The 13,485-nt window shown below is 47.2% G+C and overlaps 1 protein-coding gene across 11 annotated transcripts in view; it reads right to left on the bottom strand.

Annotated features, from left to right (window-relative positions):
- TENM4 (teneurin transmembrane protein 4) overlaps positions 1-13,485 on the bottom strand; it is a 628,724-nt gene that overhangs the window by 387,918 nt on the left and 227,321 nt on the right. For all 11 annotated transcript variants that reach the window (XM_081909492.1, XM_081909496.1, XM_081909502.1 and 8 more), the window contains one exon: positions 8,296-8,379. The gene's annotated coding sequence lies outside the window, so the exon portion shown is untranslated. The remainder of the gene's footprint in view (positions 1-8,295; positions 8,380-13,485) is intronic.

Below are 13,485 nucleotides of genomic sequence, written 5' to 3'. Positions count from 1 at the left end.
TGGCTCCGGTGCAGGCTTATGGATGAATTACGAACGACCTACTCAAGGGTGTTTTTCTGCTGAGCTGTTCTCGGGAAGCCTTGACCAAATCCTTCTCAGATAAAGACTCTCTCTTCCTTTTCCATTAAACGCTGGATTCGGGCCATTTCCAAATCTAAGATGAGCATTCTTTAATCACCTTTTCTTAGCCGCACGGCGTTTGCCAAATAATTTGCCGACAGAAATAGGAAATCGCATACAGCATAAAGAACCCCGCTAAATAGGGCAGAGTTAGATAAACAGCTGAGATGGTAAAGGTTTCGTGGGGGGAAGTGAAGAAACTGTGTGAATTCCACGACGTATCATGGAAAAGTGGCAAGGAGCGTACAGCCCGCAACTTCTCGTACATTGTGAGCAGGCTGCAGGAGGAAAGGCTCTGCAAAATCACCACTAGGGCTAATGAAACACAACAGCAGCCTTGCTGGATCAAGCCAAAGTCCCATGCAGCCTAGCACCCTGTTCTCCCACAGTGGCCAACCAGGTGCCCATGGGAAACCCAAAAGCAAGACCTGAGCTCAACAGGGCTCTCCCCACCCCCTTGTATTTCCCCACAGCTGGTATGCGGAGGCGGTATTGGCAGTTAGGCATTGGTATGGAAGGGTAGTCTGATAAAGGATTCCGGGGGGCGTGGCCCTGTCCAAAGCCTATGGAGGTGAGGCTTGACCCCGGGGAAGTTCCTAGTTGATGTGCTTCAGCAGGACTCCCCCTACTGGCGGTTAACCCTTCCCGGACTTCAAGCGGATGGGCTGAAGCCAGATATAGTCAGTTAGGACCAATGTCTAAGCCAATACCGCTCATCACCTGTAACCAATAAAGTTGTGGCCTTATTTAGCCCATTAACCTTAATAATTGTGTCATGTGTCTTTATTTCCACTGGGGGCGATGGAAACTTGCCACGCAAAGTTGTGGCCAAAATTTTAATTCCATAACACATTGTCATGGCTCATTATCCCTGGGGACCAAGGGTTTTATGGTGCCCTGGTTCAGATGGAACCCCCTGGTTAGCCTTAACCTTGATGACAATGTAGCCTTTACATACAAGTTTAATAAACTTCTGGAGTTGTGTCCAGAAAGGAGTAAGGGAGCAACTACAGAATTCACTGATCCGCTCCTCACCTTTCCATCCTTCATTTATTTCTGTCCTACCTTTCCACCAAGGTATGCAGCATAATTAACATAATATAATCAAACAGCACAACCTCAAAGCAAAATATACATATGGAATAACCAGTGCTTTTCCCCCGGGGTGGGGACGCAGGGGTACACATACCCCTAAACATTTTGTGAATCTAAGTTTGGCCTCATTGAGGGGCAGTATTTCAATATGAGTAGGAAAATGAGAGTACCCCTAAACATTTTTTTAGGAAAAAAAGCACTGGGAATATCTGCTGTCAAAGAGATCCCTGGCTTTTGAGTCTGCTGCAGCCTCAAAACGAATTATATTATTTTGTTCTCTAAGGTGTATTAAACTGAAAAACACAACTTTGTATAAACCTGAGCAGAAAAGCGCTGAGAATTATACTGGGGGCGGGAAAGGAAACCACTGGACCCACGCAGCCAAAATAACCCTGAGATCAGGGCCTGCCAACCTTCATGGTTCCATAGGCACTGTGCAAACAAACGCCAGTGCATTAATATTAAATAAAAAAGCGCCGGGTCTCCTTGGGAACATTGTTGGCTTTTCTTGCAAAGCAGGCAGTGCCGCTGAACTTGCCCAGTGACTTCCCATCCATCAACATCTAATTACAAGCTTCAAATTAAAACAAAGTTCTAGTCTGGGGTTACATACCCCAGCTTTCAAACGCTGCTTGGCGGAAAAGGAGGATTTGCTCTCTCGCACACGTGAGACGACAGGCTGAAGCGCTCTGCGGGTCCACGCGCCATTTCTCCTAGCAGAGGCCCAGAACGCGCTCAATGGTCCATTCCACGGCTATTTGCTCCGTGCCAAGGTTTTGCCACGGCGGTGCGCTTGAGACTGACAGGTGCAAAACAAGCTGACTTTCAATTGGGCTGCGTAAATAGACCTGCTGGTTCCCTGCCTCATGGTAGAATCCTTAAGAGTTTAACTGCTGTAAGAGTTTCCAGCACAAATTCATTATACAGTGGTACCTTGGGTTAAGTACTTAATTCGTTCCGGAGATCCGTTCTTAACCTGAAACTGTTCTTAACCTGAAGCACCACTTTAGCTAATGGGGCCTCCTGCTGCTGTCGCGCCACCGGAGCACAATTTCTGTTCTCATCCTGAAGCAAAGTTCTAAACCTGAGGTACTATTTCTGGGTTAGCGGAGTCTGTAACCTGAAGCGTCTGTAACCTGAGGTACCACTGTATTTGTTATACACTGTATTTGTTATACAGTGGTACCTCGGGTTACATACACTTCAGGTTACATATGCTTCAGGTTACAGGCTCCGCTAACCCAGAAATAGTGCTTCAGGTTAAGAACTTTGCTTCAAGATGAGAACAGAAATCGTGCTTCAGCGGTGCGGCAGCAGCTGGAGGCCCCATTAGATAAAGTGGTGCTTCAGGTTAAGAACAGTTTCAGGTTAAGAACGGACCTCCGGAACAAATTAAGGACTTAACCCAAGATACCACTATACTCCTGTCGCTACAGGGCAGTGGCTCAGTGGTAGAATGCGGCTCTCACATGACAGCCTACCACGCAGGGTATGCCTTGGGTGATGGGACCTGAGAGCATGAGACTCTTTATCCCAGGGTTCTGGGTTCGAAACCCACGTCAGGTGAAAGTTTCTAGAATTGCAGTGGGTTGGTCTAGACCCTTGTGGTAAAGGTAAAGGTAAAGGTAAAGGGACCCCTGACCATTAGGTCCAGCCGTGACCGACTCTGGGGTTGCGGCACTCATCTTGCTTTATTGGCCAAGGGAGCCGGCGTACAGCTTCCGGGTCATGTGGCCAGCATGACTAAGTCGCTTCTGGCAAACCAGAACAGCACATGGAAACGCCGTTTACCTTCCCGCCAGAACGGTACCTATTTATCTACTTGCACTTTGATGTGCTTTCGAACTGCTAGGTTGGCAGGAGCTGGGACCAAACAACGGGAGCTCACCCCGTCGCAGGGATTTGAACTGCCGACCTTCTGATCGGCATGTCCTAGGCTCTGTGGTTTAACCCACAGCGCCACCCGCGTCCCTGTGGTAGGGTTGCCATATTTCAAGAGGTCAAAGTCCCGACAGCTCAAAAGGTTATTGAGCTTTTTTAGGGAATCACCCGGTAGACCCTTTGCCACCGCCAAGCCAGAGATATCAGAGACAGAGCCCAAGTTGCCCACACCAGAGCCAGAACCAGAGCCGCCTGTGCACCTTTTTAAAAAAAACCAAAATTCAGGACATTTGGTTTAAAATGTAAAATCTGCCCCCCCACCGGATGGACACATAGGACCCCCAAAAGGGGACGTGTCCAGGAATTCCCAGACATATGGCAACCCTACCTTGTGGTACCTCCCAGCCCTGCAGGTCTATGATTCAAACACTTTTAGACCACTTTTTAAATTTCATGGACGTGTTTGCAGTGTTGCAGACCGCAATACAATTGAAAAAACCAACAGAACCATCCGGTATCAATTTAAACACACACAAAATTCTGCATAGCATGTAGCTTTGTTGAGGCAGCACCGGGTGTTGACATTTTGTGCCCCTAGTGCAGTGGTACCTCAGGTTAAGTACTTAATTCGTTCCAGAGGTCCGTACTTAACCTGAAACTGTTCTTAACCTGAAGCACCACTTTAGCTAATGGGGCCTCCCGCTGCTGCCGCGCCGCCGGAGCCCGATTTCTGTTCTTATCCTGAAGCAAAGTTCTTAACCTGAAGCACTATTTCTAGGTTAGCGGAGTGTGTAACCTGAAGTGTATGTAACCTGAGGTACCACTGTATACACATGCAACTTGGTGAAAAATCCCTCATACCAACTGGGGTATAACAAATGGGCTAAGCAAATAAATAAGTCTGCCTCTCTCTCATCCTTACCCAACACCGCCAGACCCAAACCTTGGTCAAAGTTAGCAGCAGCTTCTCCATGTCTCGACATTGTCGTTTGATAGATTGTGGTAGTAATACTTAGCTATTTCCCATGGGCGTGGAACAAGGCGTTAATTCACTAACATTTGTCAAAATACTGAAATTCTCTTCAGAGGGACGGCTGTAGCACTGCGGCACGTTATTACACCTCGAGAAAGACAGGGGGGAAAATACTATTTTGCAGCAGAGATCCTGCTCCGATAACCACCAGTGCACTTTTCATTAATATCTGGTGACAGATGTAGTTTACTGAGGAAAAGTCTATTACCTACACTCTAACATGAAGTTATCTCTTTTTCTTCCAAACAGCATAATGACTGGATCTCTGCCCCAGCATCGCTGACATATATCAGTTCTTTGGAGGGCGTGAAATCATATCCTCTGCTTATTGTAACTATATTAAGGTGCTTACAAGAACAGGAGAAAAAGGATGTATGCTGCTTGCGGGAGAATGACATCAGAAATGTCCAAAAGATACAGAAGAAACTCAATTACTGATCTGTACGTACAGACACACATACAACGCTCTCAAACTATCCAAATTCTGCACCCGTTTTTCTTCTCCATGCAAAACTTATTTCTGCTCCTGCACAACAGAATTAGGAGTGATCTAGGCCACTGAAGACGCATCCTTGCCCAGTGAAGAGCCTGCTTATCTGATTTCGACAATTTTATATACTGCTTGACTGCTGTAGTCTCTGTGCGGTGCACAATGAGGTTACTGAAGATGCAATACAGGTAAAAAGTTTAAAGCTAGCCATAAAATAAGAAAAGGGCTTAAAATGCCTGCAGAAATGAAAAGGTCTTCGCCAGATGGTCAACAGGGAAGGGGACTGCCTGGTCTCAGCCAGGAGGGAATTAAAGATTTAGAGCTACTTTGGGACTATAATTGGGACTACACTTCCCATCATCCCTAGCTAACAGGACCAGTGGTCAGGGATGATGGGAACTGTAGTCCAAAAACAGCTGGAGGGCCAAGTTTGGGGAAGCCTGCCTTAATGGGGCAAAGTTTCTTGTCCCCTGGGCTAAAGTGGGCATCTGATTAATGCGCATAGCCTTCAAGGATCACCACCATCTTTGTGAGCCTAGGAAGGCATGGCAAATAATTGAGTAATGTAGAGTGGGACCCAAGAGGAGTGCTTTGGAGGTGGCATGACAAGCTGGCAGAGTGAGACACTCCTACTGTGGGTCAGAGAAGGTGCCTCAGCAGAGAGGGACCTTGGTGACAATGAATCACTTCCCTCCAGTAGAGGTCAGGAGGACTTTAGGGTCTCCTCTCACCTTCTCCACCTGACCTGCAAGTAAGGATGCTGTTTTCCTTCCCACATTGCAGCTGGGTGCGTGCCTGAGGGACAGACAGGAGGGTCTTTGCCTGAGGCCACCTAGAGATTCATAGGCCGAGAGGAAATCTGAACTGAAAGACCTACCTTGGCTCCCAGTATGTTCCCAAGCACAATTCAAAGCATTGGTGCTGACCTCGAAAGCCCTAAACGGCCTTGGCCCAGTATACCTGAAGGAGCGTCTCCATCCCCATCATTCAGCCCGGACACTGAGGTCCAGCTCTGAGATCCTTCTTGCGGTTCCCTCACTATGAGAAGTCAGATTACAGGGAACCAGGCAGAGGGCCTTCTTGGTAGTGGCACCCGCCCTGTGGAACACTCTCCCATCAGATGTCAAAGAGAAAAATAACTATCAGACTTTTAGAAGACATCTGAAGGCAGCCCTGTTTAGGGAAGTTTTTTAATGTTTGATGTTTTATTGTGTTTTTAATATCCTGTTGTGGGCTGCCTAGAGTGGCTGGGGAGGCCCGGCCAGATGGGTGGGGTAGAAGTAATAAATTAGTATTAATAATAATTATTATTAATCTGATACAATGCAACAAATAAAACTGCCTCCCACGCCAACCTGGGAGACGCAGGGCACGAAGGGAGTGCATGCACAAAAAGGTATCTGTCTTCAGATTATTATTATTGTTGTTGTTGTTGCTGTTGTTATTGCAGGCCGAGGTGTGGGGCAATTAAAAGGCAGTGTCCGGATACAGAGAAAATCTGCTACTGGTAAGAGGAAGAACAGATGTTTGCCCAGATCATCACAGGAGAGAGAGAGATGCAGTGGGCCATGGCAGATCCTTAAGAGGCCCACACCTTACAACATCTGACAGATGTAAAGCATCATAATTACCTTGCAGTAAGCGACCGAGCGGCTTCTGTGCAGACACTGAGCGAGGAAGCATGTCTTTCCCCCCTCTCCACCCCCTTTTGCTAGTGGCTCATCAAGTGCAGCCTCCCCAAGGGAATTTCCGAAATGCTAAATTGAAAATAGCCTGTTTGCCATCTACAGAACCAGATCTATTTATTTATTTCGGACAGAGACATTGCCGGAAGGGTGCCCCCACTCGCTTGCCTGGGTTACTTCCTTTAGTACAGCAGGGGTGCTGCTTTTTTGCAATTTAGACAGAAGAAGCAGTAGTAAATCATCACAATTGCTTCAGAGAGTGCTTTGGAATTTTTTAAAAATTCAAGCAATGCCCTCCCTACCTAGGCTCTGTGGTGTAACCCACAGCACCATCCATGTCCCTGGTGACCACCTTACTCAGTCACGACAAAAGCAACGGGTCTTGTGGCACCTTAACACAGCCTCTCCGATTTGGCTACTAACCCTGATGGCTATGTTCTGCCTCCACAGATGTGGAGATGTTGAGAAAAGCAAAGAGGCAGCTGGTTCGGGTCCTACCCACTAAAGGTAAACGTAAAGGTACCCCTGCCCGTACGGGCCAGTCTTGCCAGACTCTGGGGTTGTACGCCCATCTCACTCAAGAGGCCAGGGGCCAGCGCTGTCCGAAGACACTTCCGGGTCACGTGGCCAGCGTGACATCGCTGCTCTGGCGAGCCAGAGCTGCACACGGAAACGCCGTTTACCTTCCCGCTAGAAAGGGGTCCCTATTTATCTACTTGCACCCGGGGGTGCTTTCGAACTGCTAGGTTGGCAGGCGCTGGGACCGAGCAGCGGGAGCGCACCCCGCCGCGGGGATTTGAACCGCCGACCTTTTGATCGGCAAGCCCTAGGCGCTGAGGCTTTAACCCACAGCGCCACCCGCGTCCCTAAACAGAACGTCCTTCGAGCCGGAATCGAACCAGCGACCTAAGGACCTACCCTAAGCGACCTACCCACTGGAGCAAGAGAAAACAAGCTTGCTCCATCCTCCATGTGACGACCCTTTAAATATTTGAAGATGGCTCTCCTATCCCCTCTCATTCTCCTCTTTTCCAGGCGAAACATACCTCTACCATTCCTCATCAGGCTTCATTTCCAGACCCTTAATCATCTTGGTCACCCTCCTCTGCACACATTGCAGCTTGTCAACATCCTTCTTAAATTGTGGTGCTCAGAAATGGACATAGTACTCTAGGTGGGGTCTGACCAAGAAAGAATAGAGAGGGACTATCACTTCCCTGGATACTATACCTCTGTTCATGGGTATAGCCAGGATTTTTGTTAGCAGGGGCAGGCCATTTCTTGGGGGCAGAACCTCAGTTTGCTATGGATTTTTATTGTTTTTTAAAAAAATTGATTTGGGGAGCAGCTGCCCCTCCTTGCCCCCCACCCTTGGCTATGCCCATGCTTCTGTTGACGCAGCTGCTATTCTCTGCAGTCTGCTAGACCTTGCACAATCTTTCTCCTCTCACACACCACATGCCTGGTCTCCAATCCTCATTCTAGCTCAGGCATAGGCAACTTCAGCACCTCCAGACGTTTTGGGACTACAACTCCCATGATCCCTAGCTAACAGGACCAGTGGCCAGGGATGATGGGAATTGTAGTCTCGAAACGTCTGGAGGGCCGAGGTTGCCTATGCCTGTTCTAGCTCCTTCCTTTACATACAGAGAGACTCGAGTCCACTGGTTTCTTGGAAAGGATTCTTGGTTTCTCCTCTTGTATCAACAGATACATAAAAACACAAGATGAGCCTCCTGAGGTTTCTAGCAACTGGTATTAAGAAGCATTAGCTAATCTGACTAACAGCCGTTGTGCAATATTTACTGTATGATGTTGGGAACCGAAGGACCCTCAAGCCACCATCACCCCAGCTTCCCTTCCCTTTATCAAACGGCGCACAGATGTGCAGCTACGAAGTCTGCGCAAAGCATTCCCTCTGTGGCAGAATGAACAACAGCATTGCCAAGCCCATTAGAATGGCTTTAGAATTCAACCATGTGGTTATTTACCTGTTGGAAAGATCTAGGAATAATCCATCAAAAGATCCTTGAAGTCTGCAGCCTTAACCTGGACATGTGTTGATTGCAGTTTACCTGTCGGGGGAGAGGAAATAAAGAAATACGATAAGGAGGTTGGGCTTTTCCGTTATTTCTTTTAGGCTGGAAAGCAGGAAGTGGAACAATCATATTAATAAGAATAATGGCAGCAGCCATGGGACACTTCTTCAGGGGAAGCCGGGAATTCAAAACAGCTACTGATTTAGCTGAATTATAGAACAGCAATCTTGTCCCCCGATACAGTTAGCTCTTTAAAATCTCAGATATGAGCAGATGAATGGGAGATGCAAGCATCAAACAAGGAGAGCATCTCAAAAGTTGGTTGAACATCCGGTCCACTGGGTTGTTTTCATATGGAGTCACCATGCCCCCTGGGTTGGCTTGATGGTTTCATATTATTTGGTTTTGCGGGTGTGGTAGAATGGATTCTTACATTGTCCGAAGATGGTTCCAAAAGTCAAATGGGTGTGATTTTTGGATCCTGGTTTTTTTTTTTATTAAAAAATCTTTAAGCAAAAACATGGCTTATTTCCCCCACAATGAATGGAAAGTTGGGTTTCCTTATATTATAATCTCTTTCATTCAGAGAAAGAATCACTGGAATAGCATCTAATGCTACACACAGGGCTGGACCCATCATTCCTAGGCAGTAGGACCAGTGGTCAGAGATGATAGGAGTTGTAGTCCAACAACATCTGGTGACACAAGGTCGAGTAAGGCTGGTCTAAAGCAGGAATGAATAAAATCAAAGTAAATTTTGAGATCCTCCTCAGGTGAAACGCGTGGGGATTTTCCAAGCAAAGGCAAAGGTTGGGAAAGGCTACTCCAGGGTAACAGACAGGAAATGTCATGGGATTTCTTGCATGAAAATCACTTGCTCAACCATTGAGCTACAACTCTTCCTGTAGAACAGGGTTTCCCAAATTTGGAACTCTAGCTGTTTTTGGACTACAGTTCCCATGATCCCTGATCACTGGTCCTGCTGCTAGGGATGATGGGAGCTGTAGTCCAATAATAGCTGGAGACCCAAGTTTGGAAATCCGTAGAAGCTCTAGAGGTTCCATATCCCCAGTCACAAATGAAAACTAAAAAACTGTTCTAAATGTTTTAAATATGTATACACCACCTACTCATTTAAAATATCAAGGTAATATACAATAGCCCACCCAAATCTCCACCACCAAAGAATTTGCCAAAGTTAGTAAATGAGACTGAACCAACCTCCCTCCGGTTACAACAGACACCATCCCACAAGGAAACATTGAAAGAACAACGAAGCACTAAAGCACGACACAGAGCGATTGCACTTCTTGCATCATGGTTTAGCAAAACAACTTCAGAGAGATTTTTAGCCTGCCCCTCCGAAACCAACCGAGCTATCTTGAGGCAGCATCACAAAGCATTAAGATACCACAAAACAATGCAAAATAATCCTAAGTGTGAGCGGCTCACCTGGAATTAGTATTTGCTTAATTCTGAATACAGCTCTTGGCATAATAAAGTCTCCAAGAGACGCCTGAAAGTCAAAAGTGAAGATGTCTGAAGGAAGCTCTGCTGGAGGAGTTCCCCGAAGCAATGGAACCAGCAACACTAAATCCCTAGCTTCTGGTTCGAGGTCAGTTTGGCCTCTCTAACCGGGGCGGTGGGTGGGGACAACTGAACACCACTCCTCTGGATGACCTTACTTCACCAACAAGGAGTGGCGACATCTGCCAATGAGTGTGTGTTTAAGTAGCGCTCTTGAAGGGCGACTCAGCTGGAAATGATAGTGTTCTGAAACCTCCACTCTCCAGGTGTTTCATTGAACTACAGCTGCCACCATCCCTAGCAAACTGAGCCAATGTCCAGGGATGGTGGCAGTCATAGTCCAAAGCCATTTCTGGGAACCCAGGGCTGAAGAATGCAACCTTAAGAGGCACAACGGGGAGAGAATTTAATCTCCCACATCTTGCCACTCGTTGTTGTTGTTTAGTCGTTTAGTCATGTCTGACTCTTGGTGGCCCCATGGACCAGAGCACGCCAGGCACTCCTGTCTTCCACTGCCTCCCACAAACTCATGATGGTAGCTTGGAGAACACTGTCCAACCATCTTGTCCTCTGTTGTCTCCTTGTGCCCTCAATCTTTCCCATCATCAGGGTCTTTTCCAGGGAGTCTTCTCTTCTCATGAGGTGGCCAAAGTATTGGAGCCTCCTCAGCTTCAGGATCGGTCCTTCCAGTGAGCACTCAGGACTGATTTCCTTCAGAATGGATAGGTTTGATCTTCTTGCAGTCCATGGGACTCTCAAGAGTCTCCTCCAGCACCATAATTCAAAGCATCAATTCTTTGGCGATCAGCCTTCCGTATGGTCCAGCTCTCACTTCCATACATCACTACTGGGAAAACCATAGCTTTAACTATACACAGACCAATTTCTTGCCCTGTCCACAAGTGCACAGGAGCCAAGCCTGACAACTGTAGCTCCCTCTAGGCCAGCCTTTCTCAACCTGTGGGTCCCCAGATGCTGTTGGAACTACAACTCCCATCACCCCTAGCTAGCAAGGCCAGAGCTCAGGAATGATGGGAGTTGTAGTCCAACAACATCTGGGGGCCCACAGGTTGAGAACCGTAGCTCTAGGCATTTGCTAATGGAGGAGATCAGGGAAAGCCATGACTGACACCCTCTGTTTTATCCAAGGCCTTCTTGAATTGAGCAGGAAGATCTGGAGGGGCTTCCAAGGAAGTTTGGCTGGGCATATTGGAAATTCTGGTGGCAGAGCCCAGTGCAGTAAGCTTGGTAGTGCCAGGGCATCGGAGAGGTTTGGGACACATGCTGCTGCCCTCATCCTCAGTTTCTGCTCTTGAATGTTCTGTCTACATGCCTGAAGAGGGCTATAACTTTCTCCAAGGTCAAGGCCCTATGCCCTCAGTTGCCATGCATTTTCGTTCTATCACTTGCTTAGCCTTCAGAAAGCTCAGAGCAACTTATGTTAGGCATCAGTTACCCACTTCATTTGCATATCATTAATATTTCCAGGACAAGTCTTCATGACCAGCTGAAATTCAACAGGTGCACCAATAAGCAACGATCTTACTTTTAAAAGACATCTGAAGGCAGCCCTGTTTAGGGAAAATTTTAATGTTTAATGCTGTATTGTGTTTTTAATATTCGGTTGGGAGCCGCCCAGAGTGGCTGGGGACTGGGGAAACCCAGCCAGATGGGTGGGATATAAATAATAATATATCATCATCATCACCATCATCTCAGTGCTGCAAAGAAAAGTTACAGCTGTTGGATGTGTGGTTGCTGTGGAGCTCTGAAAGATGCAGGAGACTTGTGGGTGCGCATCCATGTGTGGCAGCTGTGACAGTTTGTGCCCTTGGTTTCAGCACCCGTCATTTGAGCTCTGTGGCTTTTGAAAACGCTATAAATAAGCATGAAGAGACCTCATTCCAAATCCATCATCAGTGTAATTTGCACTACACAGAACTTGGGTACAATATAATTAGCAAATGCATTGCAATAATTTATTTTTGGTTTAAAAGGCTGAACAGTCACGGTCTTCTAACAAGGTGGGGAAGAGAAAACAGAGCTATGAGCCAAGTGGTGGTTTTTTTTAGTCCCCCCCCCCCTATTCTGGCTCCTATTAATTCAGTCATTTTACCTTTGGTGTGCATTCACTCACCTATGCAATGCGAGCCGCTCCACTGAGAAGGGTTTTGAATACGGAGCCTGCTTTTTTTGTTTCTTGTTTTGGGCGCGATGCAAAATGCAAAGCCAAAGCCGCGAGAGCCCCTCTGCATTTGCATTATTATGATTAACACTACTCCAAACAGAAAGCATCCGGCGGTATTAATTACAGGAATGGTGAGATTCAAATAGTCATAAATCATTAGACAGCATAATGTAAACTCCCCGAAACCTTATCAGAAACTAATTTTGCATGACTTCAGAGGCTTTTTTCTTCCCTGCTCTGCCTTTCCACCTCATTTATATGGTGACTGTTGACGTAACGGCAGGAATTGTACGTGCTTGATTGAGAGGTATGAAAAGAAAGAGCAGAGAGGGTGAAATTTATGACTTTCCCTAACAGCTACTTTTGTGTTACGCATAACTCTTTATCCTAGAGGGTGGAAAGGTTACGGCTGGTATTTAACTAACCGTTCCCATCAGTTCAAGGATTTCCATTTGCACAACTCCTTCTCCCTCTTGCCAGATCTGCTCCAAAGGGTTGGGGATACCTCTAGAACCGATTTGGGGGGGGGTACACTGAGGGAGGAAATGGGAGCTGTGGAGGATACCGCATTCGCTTACTGTGCACTAGGCTCATCTGTCTGAGTTTACAGCATGTAATACTATATCTATAAAAGGTAAAGGGACCCCTGACCATTAGGTCCAGTCGTAACCAACTCTGGGGTTACGGTGCTCATCTCGCTTTACTGGCCGAGGGAGCTGGCGTACAGCTTCCGGGTCATGTGGCCAGCATGACTAAGACACTTCTGACAATCCAGAGCAGCGCACGGAAACACTGTTTACCTTCCCGCCGGAGCGGTACCTATTTATCTACTTGCACTTTGACGTGCTTTCGAACTGCTAGGTTGGCAGGAGCAGGGACTGAGCAACGGGATCTCACCCCGTCACGGGGATTCGAACTGCCAACCTTCCGATCGGCAAGCCCTAGGCTCTGTGGTTTAACCCACAGCGCCACACGCATCCCTATACCCACTATACCTATAATTACTCATAAATAAGTCCCATTGAGTTCAATGGGTCCTTTCCGCAAGGTAAGTGGAGCCTGAGGTTCTATTCTGAACTTGAGGCTCTATCCTGGAACTAATAGCCAGCTGGCTCAAGAGGCCTGCAGCAATGCACCCAAACTGCACTAAGGATGCAGAAGCACTTTCTGGCTCAGAGTGGGACCCTCCCTTGAAGGAAGGCAAAGTCCTCTTGACTCACAGAGCTGAGCTTAGGACCCCACCCTGAGGAATGTACTTATCTTGGTTCCCTTTGAGATTCAAGGCCTTCTCCTAACAACCTCAATCACTGGAATTAAAGAGGCAAACAAGCGTTTGTTCTCTGCAGGGAGTTGTAAGCCACCCTATCAGGAGCTCATTGCATTGAAGTTGGGCCTTCAATGGAAAACTGGAGCTCTTTCCTGCACCC

The sequence above is a fragment of the Podarcis melisellensis genome (genome assembly GCF_964234715.1).
Source record: "Podarcis melisellensis genome assembly, chromosome: 4".
In the NCBI taxonomy this organism is placed as follows: domain Eukaryota; kingdom Metazoa; phylum Chordata; class Lepidosauria; order Squamata; family Lacertidae; genus Podarcis; species Podarcis melisellensis.
This window is presented reverse-complemented; position numbering and strand designations above follow the sequence as displayed.